The 19,506-nt window shown below is 38.8% G+C and overlaps 1 protein-coding gene and 1 long non-coding RNA gene across 3 annotated transcripts in view; one reads left to right on the top strand and one right to left on the bottom strand.

The window, feature by feature from the left end:
* LOC127867899 (uncharacterized) overlaps positions 1-11,250 on the top strand; it is a 110,105-nt gene extending 98,855 nt beyond the window's left edge. The window contains exons 3-4 of the long non-coding RNA XR_008043790.1: positions 9,064-9,143; positions 10,633-11,250. This is a non-coding gene — a long non-coding RNA (uncharacterized LOC127867899). The remainder of the gene's footprint in view (positions 1-9,063; positions 9,144-10,632) is intronic.
* Positions 1-19,506, bottom strand: part of LOC127867884 (insulinoma-associated protein 1a-like) — a 499,447-nt gene that overhangs the window by 357,976 nt on the left and 121,965 nt on the right. The window lies entirely within an intron of this gene.

Below are 19,506 nucleotides of genomic sequence, written 5' to 3'. Positions count from 1 at the left end.
ACCCCATAATAGGAGCCTGAAGTCGCGATTATCTCTCGGAGTAGGTGACCCACAGCGACGAAACTTGGCAGACGTGTTCGGCCCGATGGGCCACGCATGCCAAAAGTGCAATGCGGCGTCTCAGTGTCACCGCTTCCGGTGAAAGTGTCGCCGAAGGTACGCTAACTGGCACGTATTGCCCCGTTACCCATAATAGGAGCCTGAAGTCGCGATTATCTCTCGGAGTAGGTGACCCACAGCGACGAAACTTGGCAGACTTGTTCGGCCCGATGGGCCACGCATGCCAAAAGTGCAATGCGGCGTCTCAGTGTCACCGCTTCCGGTGAAAGTGTCGCCGAAGGTACGCTAACTGGCACGTATTGGCCCCGTTACCCCATAATAGGAGCCTGAAGTCGCGATTATCTCTCGGAGTAGGTGACCCACAGCGACGAAACTTGGCAGACTTGTTCGGCCCGATGGGCCACGCATGCCAAAAGTGCAATGCGGCGTCTCAGTGTCACCGCTTCCGGTGAAAGTGTCGCCGAAGGTACGACTAACTGGCACGTATTGGCCCCGTTACCCCCCATAATAGGAGCCTGAAGTCGCGATTATCTCTCGGAGTAGGTGACCCCACAGCCACGAAACTTGGCAGACTTGTTCGGCCCGATGGGCCACGCATGCCAAAAGTGCAATGCGGCGTCTCAGTGTCACCGCTTCCGTGAAAAGTGTCGCCGAAGGTACGCTAACTGGCACGTATTGGCCCCGTACCCCTAATAGGAGCCTGAAGTCGCGATTATCTCTCGGAGTAGGTGACCCACAGCGACGAAACTTGGCAGACTTGTTCGGCCCGATGGGCCACGCATGCCAAAAGTGCAATGCGGCGTCTCAGTGTCACCGCTTCCGGTGAAAGTGTCGCCGAAGGTACGCTAACTGGCACGTATTGGCCCCGTTACCCCATAATAGGAGCCTGAAGTCGCGATTATCTCTCGGAGTAGGTGACCCACAGCGACGAAACTTGGCAGACTTGTTCGGCCCGATGGGCCACGCATGCCAAAAGTGCAATGCGGCGTCTCAGTGTCACCGCTTCCGGTGAAAGTGTCGCCGAAGGTACGCTAACTGGCACGTATTGGCCCCGTTACCCCATAATAGGAGCCTGAAGTCGCGATTATCTCTCGGAGTAGGTGACCCACAGCGACGAAACTTGGCAGACTTGTTCGGCCCGATGGGCCACGCATGCCAAAAGTGCAATGCGGCGTCTCAGTGTCACCGCTTCCGGTGAAAAGTGTCCGCCGAAGGTACGCTAACTGGCACGTATTGGCCCCGTTTACCCCATAATAGGAGCCTGAAGTCGCGATTATCTCTCGGAGTAGGTGACCCACAGCGACGAAACTTGGCAGACTTGTTCGGCCCGATGGGCCACGCATGCCAAAAGTGCAATGCGGCGTCTCAGTGTCACCGCTTCCGGTGAAAGTGTCGCCGAAGGTACGCTAACTGGCACGTATTGGCCCCGTTACCCCATAATAGGAGCCTGAAGTCGCGATTATCTCTCGGAGTAGGTGACCCACAGCGACGAAACTTGGCAGACTTGTTCGGCCCGATGGGCCACGCATGCCAAAGTGCAATGCGGCGTCTCAGTGTCACCGCTTCCGGTGAAAGTGGTCGCCGAAGGTACGCTAACTGGCACGTATTGGCCCCGTTACCCCATAATAGGAGCCTGAAGTCGCGATTATCTCTCGGAGTAGGTGACCCACAGCGACGAATCTTGGCAGACTTGTTCGGCCCGATGGGCCACGCATGCCAAAAGTGCAATGCGGCGTCTCAGTGTCACCGCTTCCGGTGAAAGTGTCGCTGAAGGTACGCTAACTGGCACGTATTGGCCCGTTACCCCATAATAGGAGCCTGAAGTCGCGATTATCTCTCGGAGTAGGTGACCCACAGCGACGAAACTTGGCAGACTTGTTCGGCCCGATGGGCCACGCATGCCAAAAGTGCAATGCGGCGTCTCAGTGTCACCGCTTCCGGTGAAAGTGTCGCCGAAGGTACGCTAACTGGCACGTATTGGCCCCGTTACCCCATAATAGGAGCCTGAAGTCGCGATTATCTCTCGGAGTAGGTGACCCACAGCGACGAAACTTGGCAGACTTGTTCGGCCCGATGGGCCACGCATGCCAAAAGTGCAATGCGGCGTCCTCAGTGTCACCGCTTCCGGTGAAAGTGTCGCCGAAGGTACGCTAACTGGCACGTATTGGCCCCGTTACCACCCCATAATAGGAGCCTGAAGTCCGCGATTATCTCTCGGAGTAGGTGACCCACAGCGACGAAACTTTGGCAGACTTGTTCGGCCCGATGGGCCACGCATGCCAAAAGTGCAATGCGGCGTCTCAGTGTCACCGCTTCCGGTGAAAGTGTCGCCGAAGGTACGCTAACTGGCACGTATTGGCCCCGTTACCCCCATAATAGGAGCCTGAAGTCGCGATTATCTCTCGGAGTAGGTGACCCACAGCGACGAAACTTGGCAGACTTGTTCGGCCCGATGGGCCCACGCATGCCAAAAGTGCAATGCGGCGTCTCAGTGTCACCGCTTCCGGTAAAGTGTCGCCGAAGGTACGCTAACTGGCACGTATTGGCCCCGTTACCCCATAATAGGCGCCTGAAGTCGCGATTATCTCTCGGAGTAGGTGACCCACAGCGACGAAACTTGGCAGACTTGTTCGGCCCGATGGGCCACGCATGCCAAAAGTGCAATGCGGCGTCTCAGTGTCACCGCTTCCGGTGAAAGTGTCGCCGAAGGTACGCTAACTGGCACGTATTGGCCCCGTTACCCCATAATAGGAGCCTGAAGTCGCGATTATCTCTCGGAGTAGGTGACCCACAGCGACGAAACTTGGCAGACTTGTTCGGCCCGATGGGCCACGCATGCCAAAAGTGCAATGCGGCGTCTCAGTGTCACCGCTTCCGGTGAAAGTGTCGCCGAAGGTACGCTAACTGGCACGTATTGGCCCCGTTACCCCATAATAGGAGCCTGAAGTCGCGATTATCTCTCGGAGTAGGTGACCACAGCGACGAAACTTGGCAGACGTGTTCGGCCCAATGGGCCACGCATGCCAAAAGTGCAATGCGGCGTCTCAGTGTCACCGCTTCCGGTGAAAGTGTCGCCGAAGGTACGCTAACTGGCACGTATTTGCCCCTTACCCCATAATAGGAGCCTGAAGTCGCGATTATCTCTCGGAGTAGGTGACCCACAGCGACGAAACTTGGCAGACTTGTTCGGCCCGATGGGCCACGCATGCCAAAAGTGCAATGCGGCGTCTCAGTGTCACCGCTTCCGGTGAAAGTGTCGCCGAAGGTACGCTAACTGGCACGTATTGGCCCCGTTACCCCATAATAGGAGCCTGAAGTCGCGATTATCTCTCGGAGTAGGTGACCCACAGCGACGAAACTTGGCAGACTTGTTCGGCCCGATGGGCCACGCATGCCAAAAGTGCAATGCGGCGTCTCAGTGTCACCGCTTCCGGTGAAAGTGTCGCCGAAGGTACGCTAACTGGCCACGTATTGGCCCCGTTACCCCATAATAGGAGCCTGAAGTCGCGATTATCTCTCGGAGTAGGTGACCCACAGCCACGAAACTTGGCAGACTTGTTCGGCCCGATGGGCCACGCATGCCAAAAGTGCAATGCGGCGTCTCAGTGTCACCGCTTCCGGTGAAAGTGTCGCCGAAGGTACGCTAACTGGCACGTATTGGCCCCGTTACCCCATAATAGGAGCCTGAAGTCGCGATTATCTCTCGGAGTAGGTGACCCACAGCGACGAAACTTGGCAGACTTGTTCGGCCCGATGGGCCACGCATGCCAAAAGTGCAATGCGGCGTCTCAGTGTCACCGCTTCCGGTGTGAAAGTGTCGCCGAAGGTACGCTAACTGGCACGTATTGGCCCCGTTACCCCATAATAGGAGCCTGAAGTCGTGATTATCTCTCGGAGTAGGTGACCCACAGCGACAAAACTTGGCAGACTTGTTCGGCCCGATGGGCCACGCATGCCAAAAGTGCAATGCGGCGTCTCAGTGTCACCGCTTCCGGTGAAAGTGTCGCCGAAGGTACGCTAACTGGCACGTATTGGCCCCGTTACACCATAATAGGAGCCTGAAGTCGCGATTATCTCTCGGAGTAGGTGACCCACAGCGACGAAACTTGGCAGACTTGTTCGGCCCGATGGGCCACGCATGCCAAAAGTGCAATGCGGCGTCTCAGTGTCACCGCTTCCGGTGAAAGTGTCGCCGAAGGTACGCTAACTGGCACGTATTGGCCCCGTTACCCCATAATAGGAGCCTGAAGTCGCGATTATCTCTCGGAGTAGGTGACCCACAGCGACGAAACTTGGCAGACTTGTTCGGCCCGATGGGCCACGCATGCCAAAAGTGCAATGCGGCGTCTCAGTGTCACCGCTTCCGGTGAAAGTGTCGCCGAAGGTACGCTAACTGGCACGTATTGGCCCCGTTACCCCATAATAGGAGCCTGAAGTCGCGATTATCTCTCGGAGTAGGTGACCCACAGCGACAAAACTTGGCAGACTTGTTCGGCCCGATGGGCCACGCATGCCAAAAGTGCAATGCGGCGTCTCAGTGTCACCGCTTCCATCGCGACTTCAGGCTCCTATTATGGGGTAACGGGGCCAATACGTGCCAGTTAGCGTACCTTCGGCGAAACTTTCACCGGAAACGGTGACACTGAGACGCCGCATTGCACTTTTGGCATGCGTGGCCCATCGGGCCAAACAAGTCTGCCAAGTTTTGTCGCTGTGGGTCACCTACTCCGAGAGATAATCGCGACTTCAGGCTCCTATTATGGGGTAACGGGGCCAATACGTGCCAGTTAGCGTACCTTCGGCGACACTTTCACCGGAAGCGGTGACACTGAGACGCCGCATTGCACTTTTGGCATGCGTGGCCCATCGGGCCGAACAAGTCTGCCAAGTTTCGTCGCTGTGGGTCACCTACTCCGAGAGATAATCGCGACTTCAGGCTCCTATTATGGGGTAACGGGGCCAATACGTGCCAGTTAGCGTACCTTCGGCGACACTTTCACCGGAAGCGGTGACACTGAGACGCAATCTTTTATAATGCAAATCAATGATGTCTTGCTTGTCACCAAACCTTTCTTTTAATATTCCAATAGCAACACTATAATTTTCATTTGAGAGTGTAAGGCCAGCAATAGAACTCTTGGCTTCACCAGTTAATTTGCCCTTTAAGTAATTGAATTTATCGATATCTGATAATTTCTTATTATTGTGCACAGCACTTTGGAATGAGTCCCAAAACTCTACCCAGAGAAGTTTATTTTCATTAAATGAAGCAATATCTAGTTTTGGCAATTTCACTGATGTCGACAATACACTTCTCTCCTCCTTTAGTTTTTCATTATACTCCTGTTGTAACCTCCATTGGTGTTCACTCCTTTCTTGTTGTTCAGCAAAGAACTTATGCTGTAAATTCATTTGAAAATCACAAAACTTCTGTAGATGATCACTTTCTTTATCTTCTTTTTCTTTCTGTTGTTGAAACATTTCACTTTCTTTTAAATCTTCACCTAAGCAATTTAGCTTATACGAAACTGACAACGCTTTCTCTGACAAAGTACTATCTTCTTGGAGTATTTTATTAGTAAGTTCTTCATCAGTATCACCTAATGCCTCTGCTAACTTTTCAGATTGGTTGGACAGTTTTTCAATATAAACATCAATCTTTCCTTTACATTCATTTATTTGCTTTCTGATATAACTATACTCTTCAAGTGATAAAGCCGATATATCTACATCAAGAAATTTTCCACCGTCACACACTTCCTTTTCCAATGCATTGAAGAATCTAGTTCGAACACCTTTAATATATTTTAGATTTACTCCAGACATTGTGTTGAAACGAAAATTGGAATACACACTTCAAATAAGTACGGAGACTAACTTTTATTCACTTTTAACTTTAACACTTCATCTTTTATTTCATTTGAAGTACGTTTTATGCTACCATACAACTTTGATATGAAGTGTGTATTTGCCTTATGCACCTTTTCCAATTTGTGAACACTATATCCTTTGAATAATATATACTCCAGGTGACCATCACATTCTTTTAGAAGAACTTTAAACAAATCACACTGTATAGGTACGACTCCACTTTTACTATTGAAAGCGCGTACATATCCTCATTCACAAAAGAAAACGTACACTTTTCAGAATAGATAATTCCATAGCATTAGACGGTAGTTACACAACTTTCATAGTAACTTAATTTATTCTTACGCTTTTCAAAACACTTTTCACGAAGCACACATAACCGCTTCTTTACTAGTAAGAAAAATGTCATACCTGATTTTAGCCCAATAATTCCATTTAAATCCATAAATTTATTCCTTGTTTCCCGGGTTCCGGCACCAAACAATGTGGCAAACTGATCATTTGGATAGACGCAACCGTTTAATTAGACTGAATTATTTACCTTATTGCCACATCTAATATTTTAATTGTAAATCCCAAGAGAAACACAACACCTAATTTCACGATTTCCTTTTATTAATACACTATAAGTTATTATTTCCATTTAATTTGGTGATGTTATATTGCCTAAATACATAAATATAAATTCTTAAAATTCCAAAAAACTGTCAAATCATATCTAAACTTGAAAAACATATATCCTCGTATTTATACATCGAAAACTCAAGAAAAGCATGCTAATTACATGAATATCATTCTTGGCGGGAAAAAACTCCGGTAATATAACAAATATTTCCGGAAACAGAACCTAAACTCCGGAAAGATTATAAAACAATAACAATGGAGTAGTCTTAAAACAACAAACTCGTGATCTTCACGACAGATGACGCCACTTGTGAAAATAAATTTTCAATGATCACTCGTGAAATCACAAGCGATCTTACACTGACATGAACTAATATTTTCTTTATGCTCTTGTGAACTTTTATGTACATGATTATATTGTCGATACGAATGTGTTAACAAATAGTGGTGTAGATACGTGAATATTTTAAGCGGCAAAATATTTATCAAGTGTTTAGTTTACCTTTTTACGATAACGATCATACACAACTTCTCTGTTTGGGCACCAAGGCATGCTGTAAAAAAGAAAAATATACCTGTACGTAATGATTTACTTTCAAGTGTGATTTTTATGAGACAAACTGAACTCCAAAAACATTTAAGAGGAGAAGTGTGTGTATAGTTATGCATTATTTAAGGTAAACACAAATGCATATACACTTCAGACATAAGATACAGATATTGGTTTAAATAAAATCATTATTAAAGGTCAACGCCTTGAAAAAGCCTTTGCAAAGAATTCGAACGCATCGAACAGTTCCCAAACATCACACACACACACACATATATATATATATATATATATATATATATATATATATATATATATATATATATATATATATATATATATATATATATATATATGCAGTTTCATCTTAATGTTTAAAAATGATAATTAATGTTTAAGTCTTTAAAGTTATATTTTAATTCATTTTAGACCTGTCGTATGATGCCTGGCATTAGAACATTTTTAGTTGGTCGCATTAGCAATTTATATTAAATTCATTGAAAACATAATGCCAGTTTGTTAATCAACCCAAACTTATTCTCATGAACGATCTGTTGTTATAGTTTTAGCAAAAAAAAATGATCTTGTTGAAGCCTCGTGTAATTTATTATTATGAACATCATTATCGAAAAAAAAAATCACGCTGTATGAATGGTATTGATTTGAATGTAACTGTGTTTTTTACGATGGCGCTCCTAAACCGACACTGCTACGGATACGTTTCCCATTAGAGTAACATTATTTAAACGCTTAAACTATACCAATTCTGATAAGGTCGTATTCAATATGACGACACTCGAGATTAACATAATAAAGTAAATATACATCTCAAAAACGCATTTAAATTCTTAGCGCTTTTCATGAAAAACGGTCAATTAGTATAAAACGTTTTAAGACACATTTTATTCCTAACCATTTGAATGAATTGTTTAGATTATTAACAAATTTAGAACACATAATATAATTTGATCGTCATATCACCTCACTAAAGACATTAAGACCAGTACACTTATTCTAAAATGGTTCAGATTACGAACTTTTACCAAAAAAGAATTAAGTGATTGTGTTCAAATTGTTCGTCTTGTCAATCAGGACTTAAGGCTTATATAAACGCTCTCGAGTCCGTTTCCTGGGCCTAGAACCGTCACTTGGTGCTTTTGGATGAGAACTAAAGAACGCTCCCACGGTGAGAATCGAACCCGTGACCTCCCGGTCGCTAGGCGGACACCATATCCATTACACCAAGCGACCTCCTAAAGTTGTTTAGTGATGCATTTGAATTTGATTTACTTCCAATGCCTCAAATGGACCGTTCTCAGGCTCAGGCATTACTCATTACTATGTTTAGTGTTGTTTTGAATGTATTGTGTTGTATTGCATATGTTTATTCGAAGCTTGCCTTAATTTAAACACAAGTGAATGCCTAACTCATAGTTTATAATAATGTATATTGATTTGTTTCCTACACTACTTAAATGTGTGCGTATCGACTTTCCACGCATACTACTGTCCACAATTGCCCCTTTTTCTAAGTGTAACTGAATATTTCTACGGTTATAATGCAGATTACGCGTATCATAAAAACTGATTTGACCTCCGAAGAAAATATTACCTACTTTTGATATCATTTTAAATATGAACGTGTATTTGTTCATGTAAATACAACTTTAATATTTACATGATTTATTGCACTACTAGACTACTTAGGATATCTGCATCATACGTTTGACATTTGACGATGTATGATGGTTTTACATTATAAAAACACCACAATAGAACAGTCCCCAACATAAACATACATAAACGTTTAAACAAATTATGCGTGTTCATGTTAAGAATTTATGTCGTCACGTCCGTATATTAATCTTAATTTTAATTAATTTAATATGTCTTTAGGTAACTTACATTATTATACATTTTATAAAACGCATATATGACTTTATTTTTATTTTTTATAGATGTAAACGAAATCAATAGCGAAAGAAACGATTGCTATAATTAATCATGAACGAACCCATTTATCGCCGTGTGCCTCAAAGTGAGTATACAATTAGTCCAAGTGGACGGTTTAGTGCTGTTGTTATATTTCACTTGTTAATGCTGTAGCGGCTTTTTGGATGCAGGGTAAATGCCGTTTTAAAAAAAGATATCTCTTGATTTCTATCAGTTAAATCTGTTAGTCAACTCGCATCAAGATTATTATATGTCTGGGGTATCATAGTGAGTTAACATCTTTGATCGCAAAATGTAGCCATTTTATTGTTAGTAAGTGCATGCCTGCTTTATGATAAGAAATATAAAAAAATATTTCATTGAGAAAGCGTTGTGCATCACTTACACCTAAACGTTTAAACTTATTATTTAACAAAGATGTTGACTGCATTTAGATATCCATCTCAAGACTGTTTTCTTACATACTGACAAGTTTTCGCCCGTTATCCTGCTTTGCTTAGTATTCTATAGCCACGACATTCTGTACAAGGTACTGGTTTTTTACTTATCGCAATGAAAACTTCTTTTATTTATTAACGGTGCATTATTTTTATAAAACAGTTTGCCTACTTTGCAAATTGAAATACACGTGGAACATTTGGAATCTAAAGCCGCCTCAGAAGAATTTCGATGGTATTGTTATCATATCATACACGAGTTAGAGCTTCCAAGGGCTTTATTTAATGATTTCCGCATTTTTATTGTCATTTAACTAACATTGTAACCGTTTGATCTATTTGCAATAGTTTTAAAAATTGTAATTACAAGGAACAAGATAAAATAAGCTATCAATGTAACTTTCATGGGGTTCTAATCCGCGCCCTTTAAAAGCCACAGCTAACACGCTACCATAAAACATCCGGCTTTTTTTAACTTTAAATGCTATGCAGATTATATATTGTGTACACAATGTATCGATAGAAAGCGTAAAAACGCTTCATTATTTTGTGGATAACATATTTGTGCTAATAAATAAACTAACATTTAATTTAAACAGGTGTGTAAGTCGGAAATGTATAGCATACATTTGTTTTTAAATCTATGTTTTAATGTTTAAAAATGTTCAAATCTGTTACAAACTGTTATTTTTTCAATGTGTAAACAAGCCTCTTGAAGACACAAGAAACACACGTATGAAGATATATCAATGAAGCGATTGCAATCAATCATACAAACAGGGTTTTTTTACCTTCCAGTGCATGTTTATCATTTATTTATTTTTAAATTGCAATAAACGTCTCATATCTTAAGTGGCTTATGCCGTTATACTTTAAACACATTGAATTTTTTTACAATAAAAACACGAAGCTATTAGAAGACATGCTTTAGAATAAGACCCATATCAATATAGCTAAATACCATTTAGAGCAATTGTGAGCCCGTTTATTGCATAAACTACTTTTACATCCACTTAAGTTACTACTGCAAACAACTGTTGTTGCTAGAATTACTTCAACAAAATTTGTTAAACATTTCTAGTGGTTTTGTATGTTTTATACAATTGAACTTACATACAAATCGCATTATATTTCCAGGACAGACATGCGCAGAACTATGTCCAGATGAATTCAGCGATCTCGCAGTAGAAGTTATAAATATTTCGTGTGAATTAAGTAACACACAAAGCAGTTCGCAAGCTGTTCGTTTGGACAATGACTGCAATTCAAAGTATATTTTTTCATCAGAATTGACCTGTAGTCAAGAAGAAGTTCCATTGTCTACCATCAGTCACAATGGTAAGGAGGCGAAAAGAGAAAATGCAGGCGATACAGAATCGCCTCATTCGGTCGCTATGCATAAAGTAGCAGCGGGAGAATTGACAAGTTGTGAAGTTAAAATGGTTAATGCGACTGAAGCACAAAATGGAGAGACACTAACATTAACATGCTCTGGAGAACGAGCTGAACTTATAAATGAGGAAGATTTGATGCCTGTGCACAACGTGCTACCATTTAAAGAATGTGGAAACTTTGATTACACAGATGTGCATGAAAGTGCCTTTATGAAAATTTATCAAATCAGCAACACATACAGTGGGGCAGATGGAGGACCCGTTAATTCAACCGTAGGCAACTTTCGTGACACTTCATGTGCATTCGGTAGTTCACAATTACCTAATGGTTTCGGATTTCAGACTTCAAGAAATTGCATAGAAATGGGTAAATACCTGAATGTATTTATTATTAAAAAGCATGTTATGTAATATTTAATGCTATTTATAATGTTATTAGTGAACTATCAAGTCTAGTGTTTATAAAAACTAATTTAATAAATATGTTATATAAATATATATATATATATATAAATAATTATAAAAAGGCGAAGCTACCGAACTAAATATTTAATATAATTACAATGATGCATTATAATATATATTTTGATATAAATTCACTAAATTATCGAAACGAATATGCATATATATACTATATCATTTTTTCATAAATATTTTGTGTTCAATCAAAGATTATATTTACATCATTTCAAGCGAATTGTATGTTTTCATTTATTTATTGTTAGACCACTGATGCGTCTTATTAATGTCGTGTATTTGTAAACGTTTTTTACGTCTACGCGTCAAGGCTGTATGACTGTCCACTTGAATGTCCGTCAACCCGTCTGAACAATTTTATGCTGATATCTTGGCATAATTGTAAATTCTTTGATAGGTTAATGCTTGCCTTTTTTGCTGTACCTATTAGCAAACGGGCAGGTCTGGCAAAAAATAGAACACATAGAGAATACTAGGTTAGCGTTGAATACAGAGAAGTTTATGTTGCGAGGCTTAGAACGCCGGAAGCGCGAGCCTTGGCGAGCGCTTTCGGTGTTCGAGCCGAGCAACATAAACTTCTCTGTATTCAACGCTAATCCTAGTATTCTATTTATCCCATTTGATTTTTTCAACGTGACATTTAACATAAATAGATCTAATAACCTTAACAATAATTTTAATTCAGTCATAAAAGCGCTTAAAATCTAACAAATGTAACCATGCGTAGTGATATACATGTATTTGTTCTGGTACGCAAAATAGTCTTTAAAAAATTCACACACAAACTGTAAAACAAATAAAAATATCACCATGTGCCTACATTCAATTTTACGCAGTATGCGAATTTTAACACATTACGACCGCGAAAAGAAGATTTTACTTTACTATAATTAATTTTATTTTCGAAAGAAAATGATCAAAATCCAATATGGCGGCGATTGCTCCTGACAAAATGCTGTCGATGTCAACATACATGTACACCATCGACGACCTAGTTCTGGCTACCATAACTTTAAATGTCGCTTTTTATGATTTTTGACTGGCGCGACTTTGTACAGGTCTGTCAATGCTAAATAAACTGTACGCGTAAGTTTCTTTAGCTATCGAAGACCTTGACAATTTTGACGAGTAAACAGACAATCGCAGCGACTGACACTTTATTTGACAAAATATACAGGGCAATACGTTTTCCGACTTCGAACGACGAATTTAAGGACACGCAGAACGTGTTTTTATAGAATGTTGTGGGTATGCCGTGTGTGATCCGATGCATCAATGGCGCCCATGTTAAAATCATTTCCCCGAGAACAGGGAACGACAAAAGTACAAACAAAAATCAAAACACGTAAGAAATAGTATCTTACCTTTAATTATCCTTTAAAATCCATCTAATCCATTTAACTCAATAATTGACGATTTTGCATCTAGGGTCTTTAATAATTATTTTAGCATAGTTAAATAAAGACCCTTATGCCATTCTATCACTTTATTCAAATGAGTTTATGAACGCGATAAACTTTCTTCTTCGTCACACGCTACGTCATGTAGGACTCTACATTACTGCTGTTCCAATGAACCGGAGCAGTTTATCTAATAATAGCCGTTGGTAAACTCGGTTGCATTTGCAGATTTCTGCATACAAACATAATTATGTTTAAACTTGCACAATGTTTTATTTATCTATGGTAAGTGCCCTTATTGTACGAGAAAATAATTTAATATATAAATACACAAAGAATGGAAAACATTCCAGTACACAACAGATAAATGAGTAGAAAATACCCGTGTACAAAATGGGACGTTCCCAATTCCAGTGCTATTTTTACCATCTTATACTTTACACAGCCCTATGCCTAACGTGAAATAGGAAAGCAAACATAGCAGATTATTCATGAACTGTGCGATATGTGTATGGCTTGTTGTACATTCTTAATATTTAAGTTAAATGTCAAAAGTATATGCTTTGGTTATAAACAATGCACATTACACGAAATAAGGAAAATGTGATCAATTGACAATTCAGATATGTCGACATACAGTACATGTAGAAAACATGTGAAATAAGTCGCGTTTATAATAAATCGTCAAAAAAATGGGGAAAATGACGCAATAAGTATGTCATTTTATGACGCCATCAATCAGCTGATTAATTATACGGATGGCGAAAAATTATGTCATATGACTAGATTAAAAGGTTGAAAGTCGTATAATTTTGAAGCTTAAGTTTTGTCGACTTTGTTTCTTATGAAAAATCATTCAGTGGTAAAGTAAATATAAATAAAAAAATACAAAACAAAAATCGTGTAATTTTATATTTTATTTCAACATTTCTTTTGGTGAATATGTCATATATATATATTTTTCTGCAAAATATGCACATTTTCTTTTAATGGGTGACCTTATAATTCGATCAATAAACCAAATAAAACAATATCGACCTAATTTTAGCGTATATCGCATGACGTCATTTAAAAAGTAGTCCGTGCACGCGACAGGTATATTCCACAGTGTTGAATACAAGCAAGTATATTCCACAACGTGTTATACCGTCAATGTCGCGATGAAAATGGGATAAAATATAAAACAATGCAAAACAAAACACACAACGATGTTAGCATGAGCTTTGTTATGAACTGTAGGCTTTGGGTTTCCTATGTGTTTATCGGCCAGTCAAATGCATTCTATTTTTATTACTCAGTATGTCTTTTTTGTGTTCTCAAAAATAATAATATAGGAATTACGCAAGATATCAAGGTAATCAAAGATAAGTTAACTGTTACTCAAACAAGAACATACCTGTATGACGTTATAACTCGGCATCTTTATCTCTAAACTTTTAAAATGAATCATAGTGTTCATTTGGCTGTTTTTTTGCCTTGTGTCTGTATATAAATGTTTTCTTTTTTTGTCAGTCCTATCCGTCCGGCGGCTTACAAACTATATTGAGTATTTAAATCTGATATGATTATTACACTTGGTATACACATTATATTAATAGAGGATTACGCACAACTTTATCTTTGCTAAAGGCAAATGTCAGGTGCTTTTTTTCAAAAATATAGTTACGCACAAGTATGCACTTATGATAATGGCTCATAAGAAATAATTATGAAACGTTGTATACAAACGCATATATAGGTGAGATCCACGTTTGTATACCAGATTTCAGTTGTATGGTGAAATTAATACAGCTATCGTAATATTGGTGTGTTTAATGGACTTTGTATTTAAGCGTAAACCATTACAAGTGCACATGTAGTAGAAGAATAATGCACGTATGGTATATTTTAATGTATAGTGGTTTTAAATTCAACGACCGGTACGGGAATCCTGAACTACGTGGAATTCTATTGCTTTTTATTTCCGACATAGAATGTTTATCTTAGATCAGATGATTGATCGATTTTGATACCTAAGAATAGACCTACGGGAACATTCTCGAGTTGTTTTCAAGCCGCACATCAGAACGACACATATCCACTTTCTCTGTATGCAAATTCATTACAACAAATATATTTACTTAACTAGGATGTGTTCGTATTTCACATTTCTGCATGTATTACAAGTTGTTTGAATAACTACATGTGCCATTTTCTAACCATAATCTGATTCATGTGTTCATTGAAGAAAATAGAGAGCACAACTGTTTTTTCTGCAATAATAGAATGTTGACACCAGTAGGATTTTTTACAAAGCGACCAGTTACCGTAACATTGGAATGTAATGAATGCAAGAATAACGTTTGTGAAATTTTACAATATGAACGCACTCCAAAATAAACTTGAACTGAGAAATGTTAATGTTAATCTACAATTTTGAGCTTTCTTTCCACATATTTTGGAACGAAATTTGTAAATGCTGTGTTTCATACAAAGTTAAAATACACCACACGAAGTGTGAGTTAATTAGGTCAACATAAGCCTTCCCTTAAATAATTACACTATAAGACATTTCTAAAGTAGCTGTTGTTTTCAAAACATGCCTAATTTAATATTTTATGCGGAGATTCCGAATGTAAGACCGACAAAGTGATTTTGATATACTCCACCTATCCCCGCGTTTACCCCTTGATATTCACTATTAAAACATGACAAATCGACTGATGTAGTTCAATAGTAGTGCGGTCTTATTCAATGACACTCCATGCGCTTATATATGAAAATAAGACTATTCTGGAGATAATTCATGTTTCACGAGTGTCATCATCGGAAACACACGAAAATTTATTATGTCACACTCCGGTTTGTATAGGATGAAGAAGAATGTGTACAACGGAGTTATATGTTGAGTTCAACTTTCTTCAGTTAGGCATCTTTCTATACGTTTGAATAAGTTCAAGTCATCCTGATTGATATTATAATGTTCTTGTAATTATCTTATAGTGGTTCTGATTTGTTTTATTGAGGACAATGTATTTTGACTGCAACAGCAGTGAATATAGGACACATGTAACTTAAATTATATCAAAGAACGAAGGAAGGATGTTCATCGCTCCTTCATTTTTCAGTGATTAAGTACAGATGCTACAAACCTTATCACAATTGTTATGAAGTATGGATTAAATATATAATTGATACACTATTACCTGAATGTTGAGTTCCAATATAAGTATATGTATTTGTATAAAGATTATTTTGTTCAAATTATGGAAAACGATATGTTCATCTAGTGTTAAAAGTTCACATAATGTCTTCTAGAATTAAAGGTTGTTCAAGCGAGGGTAGTTTAATTATCAATAATACAATTATGTATCCAAACACAGATCAACATATTCTTTGAAAATGAACACGCACATATCATGTTATTTTTCGTTTTATGTTGGTAACACCATCAAAACATTATTTGGATAATTATAGCTCGATCTATACATGTTAAGTCCATTCCTTGCAGACCACAGTGTAGGCACTATTGCACACATTATACAATCTGAACTTCTTGTACTTGCTGACGCTGAGGAGAGCTCTAATGGTTGTGCTAATGACAAAGATCAAACTACAGGTAAGAAGTCCTATCTGGATACAAATTAAACACTCATTTTCACTTATTGGCTATCAATAAAGTAAATTTAGCTATGCATACACTGCAATACTAACAAAATTTGAAATTCGGTTAAATGAGACATGTTATATAACAAATGTGTCTGAAAATAATATATTTTAAATTATCAGTCATCGTGATTAAGTATTGTTATATTGCTATATATCGCATTGTATTTATAGCTACAGTATGCATTGATTAAATAAGATATATTCCTTAACGACGTGTGCAATACTGAGTCGAAACCCGATGGTTTGTATAAATCTAATTTATAAGCTGTTGCTACAAATGGACATCCACTGGAAATAAGAGAGGGATTAGAAACCACTTCGGAAAAATCTGAAATCGCCTGCACGGATACGCAGACAGAACTTCATTGTGTGCCCGAAGGAGGGAGACTTTCGCCAACTATGATAGAACAAATTAAAGGTATGTGCGGATTGCCAAGAAATTCATTTACACCATGTTGGTAAAGATTTACATGTTTATTAATTATCATAACGTGAGGTGTATATACTGATGCTACTGATGTTATTAAATGTGTGGTATACTAGCTTATATGTTCCCGAATGTGGTTCAAATATTGATGATGCATAAGAACAACATTGTATATAAATCTCTATGAGGGTATGTGGTCGGATTGAAGTAAACCAGACTGTAATTAGTAAAGAATGAGAACTTTGCAGATTTGGTATGATAAATTATTAAACTAATCGTGGACTTTGTTACATTCTGACGAACTATAGGGCTATTCGGTATTACTATCAAAGGTCAGCCCTGTTACCTGCAATTAAGTAGATGTATGCCCACCGTTGTATTTCTTACATGCTGGTTAATGTGTGCGTGTCTACTTCATATTGCTTCATTTACTTTAGGCATTGAAATGAAACTTGTCTTGTTTTGGTAGGATTCTAATGAACATTAACTTACCTAGATATATAAATTTCACGAGCATTTAAACTTGATTATTCTCATTGAATACTAAGCAAAGTCAGACTACGGCGTACATGCATTTTAAAATTCACTTTATAAATTCCATGAAACTGTTACATATCTCTGATACTACTTCTAGGTTGTGTAGTTGCGACATGTAGGTTAACATTTGCGTTCAACAACTCCTTTCTCTTGCTGAGAATTAGACCTAGCATGGGCTTGTATCTGGGCCCATAATTAACAAAATACTAAAATTACTTTCGATTACTTTTTTAGGGATAGAGAAAGTGTGCTGACATTGTTTGTGTAGGTAGACGGGTTATTTAGCGCTCGAAAAACTTAGAGATTGCATTTGGAGCCAGTGGGGTCAATGTCACTGTTTCTTAAATAGATAAAGATACGTTGTCAACATTGACAATGAATATACAGAAAAAAATGATTAAATTTATTTGGGGAAGTAATTAAACATATAATGCATGAAAGATAGTCCTCTTGTTTCAAAAGCAATTTAATTTTTTTTAGACTGTTGAACCCATTATAGCAAAACTTTCGGTTGTACGCGATCGTGTTTTCCTGCCTAACATTACATTCCAATTGCATCAACATATCCGTCGAACTATCATTCAATGCAGTGTTTTACAATAGACAACCTTCAAAATTAATATGTGTGTTCGTCGTATTTACTAATCGATATTTATTCATTCTGGCCATAAGTGTTAACTCTCTGTGATGTATTAAAGTATTGGTTACGCTTTTTAGGTGTTTTTAATAAAACTTTATCTTCAACACAATTCACCATAATCTATTTTTGCACAAACGAGTGACAATGTACAATGCATATTAGTAGTCGAGAGATACAATTTAGATAATTAGAAAGGATTATAAGGTTTGTTGAAGCAAACTGTTGTGAAACCTTAGAACAGTGTAAGTGCTGTGTTTCTAACAAAGTTAAAATACACCATAAGTTTTAGCTAATTAAGTAAAAATAAAGCGCGACTTCAATAAGTAAAATTAAACCGCACCTTCAATAATTGCACCAATCGGAATTTTCTAAAGAATAGGTTATTTCGAATTATGATTAATTGCCTTAAACAGGCTTTGTGGCTGTGGTTATAGCAAGCACACGGCAATGCGTGGATCTTGCACACTGCACTTCATTGTGTGATAATATTTTGTGTTTAAATTGTATCCCGTTTATATAGTGGAAGCAGCTAGCTCCACACACGTTTAATATTTTATGCGGAGATTCTGATTGTCAGACCGAAAAAGTAATTTCAATATACTGCCCCCATCCCCCGTTTACACTTTAATACATACTTTAAAACAAAACAAATATGTCGATGTAGCTCAATAGTAGTGCGGTCTTATTCAGGGACAATCTGTGCATTGATTAAATAAGATCTGTTCCTTAACGACGTGTACAAAATACACCCGAAACCCGATGGCTCATTTAATGCATTTTATAAAATATTTTAGGTATAAAACATAACTCCAAAATAATTGAGGGATTAGAAGCCACTTGGGAACAATCTGAAACCGGCTGCATGGATACGCAGACAGAACGTCATTGTATGCCCGAGGGAGGGAGACTCTCGCCCACTATGATTGAAACAATTGAAGGTATGTACGGATTACCAAGAAATTAAATTACACCATGTTGGTAAAGATTTACATGTTTATTAATTATCATAACGTGAGGTATTTATACTGATGCTACTGATGTTATTAAATTTGTGGTATACTAGCTTATTTGTTCCCGAATGTGGTTCAACTATTAATGATGCATAAGAACAACATTGTATATTAATCTTTATGACAGTATGTGGTCGGATTGAAGCAAACCAAACTGTAATTAGTAAAGAATGAGAACTATGCAGATTTGGTATGATAAATTATTAAACTAATCGTGGACTTTGTTACTTTTCGGCGAACTATAGGGCTATTCAGTATTACTATCAAAGGTCAGCCCTGTTACCTGCAATTAAGTAGATGTATGCCCATCGTTGTATTTCTTACATTTTGGTTAATGTTTGCGTGTCACCTTCATATTGCTTCATTTACTTCAGGCATTGAAATGAAACTTGTCTTGTTTTGGTAGGATTCTAATGAACATTAACTTACCTAGATATATACATTTCGCGAGCATTTAAACTTGATTATTCTTCATTGA

Source organism: Dreissena polymorpha, chromosome 2 (genome assembly GCF_020536995.1).
Source record: "Dreissena polymorpha isolate Duluth1 chromosome 2, UMN_Dpol_1.0, whole genome shotgun sequence".
Lineage (NCBI taxonomy): Eukaryota > Metazoa > Mollusca > Bivalvia > Myida > Dreissenidae > Dreissena > Dreissena polymorpha.
The sequence above is the reverse complement of the archived record's forward strand: the minus strand, read 5'-3'. Positions and strand labels throughout refer to the sequence as shown.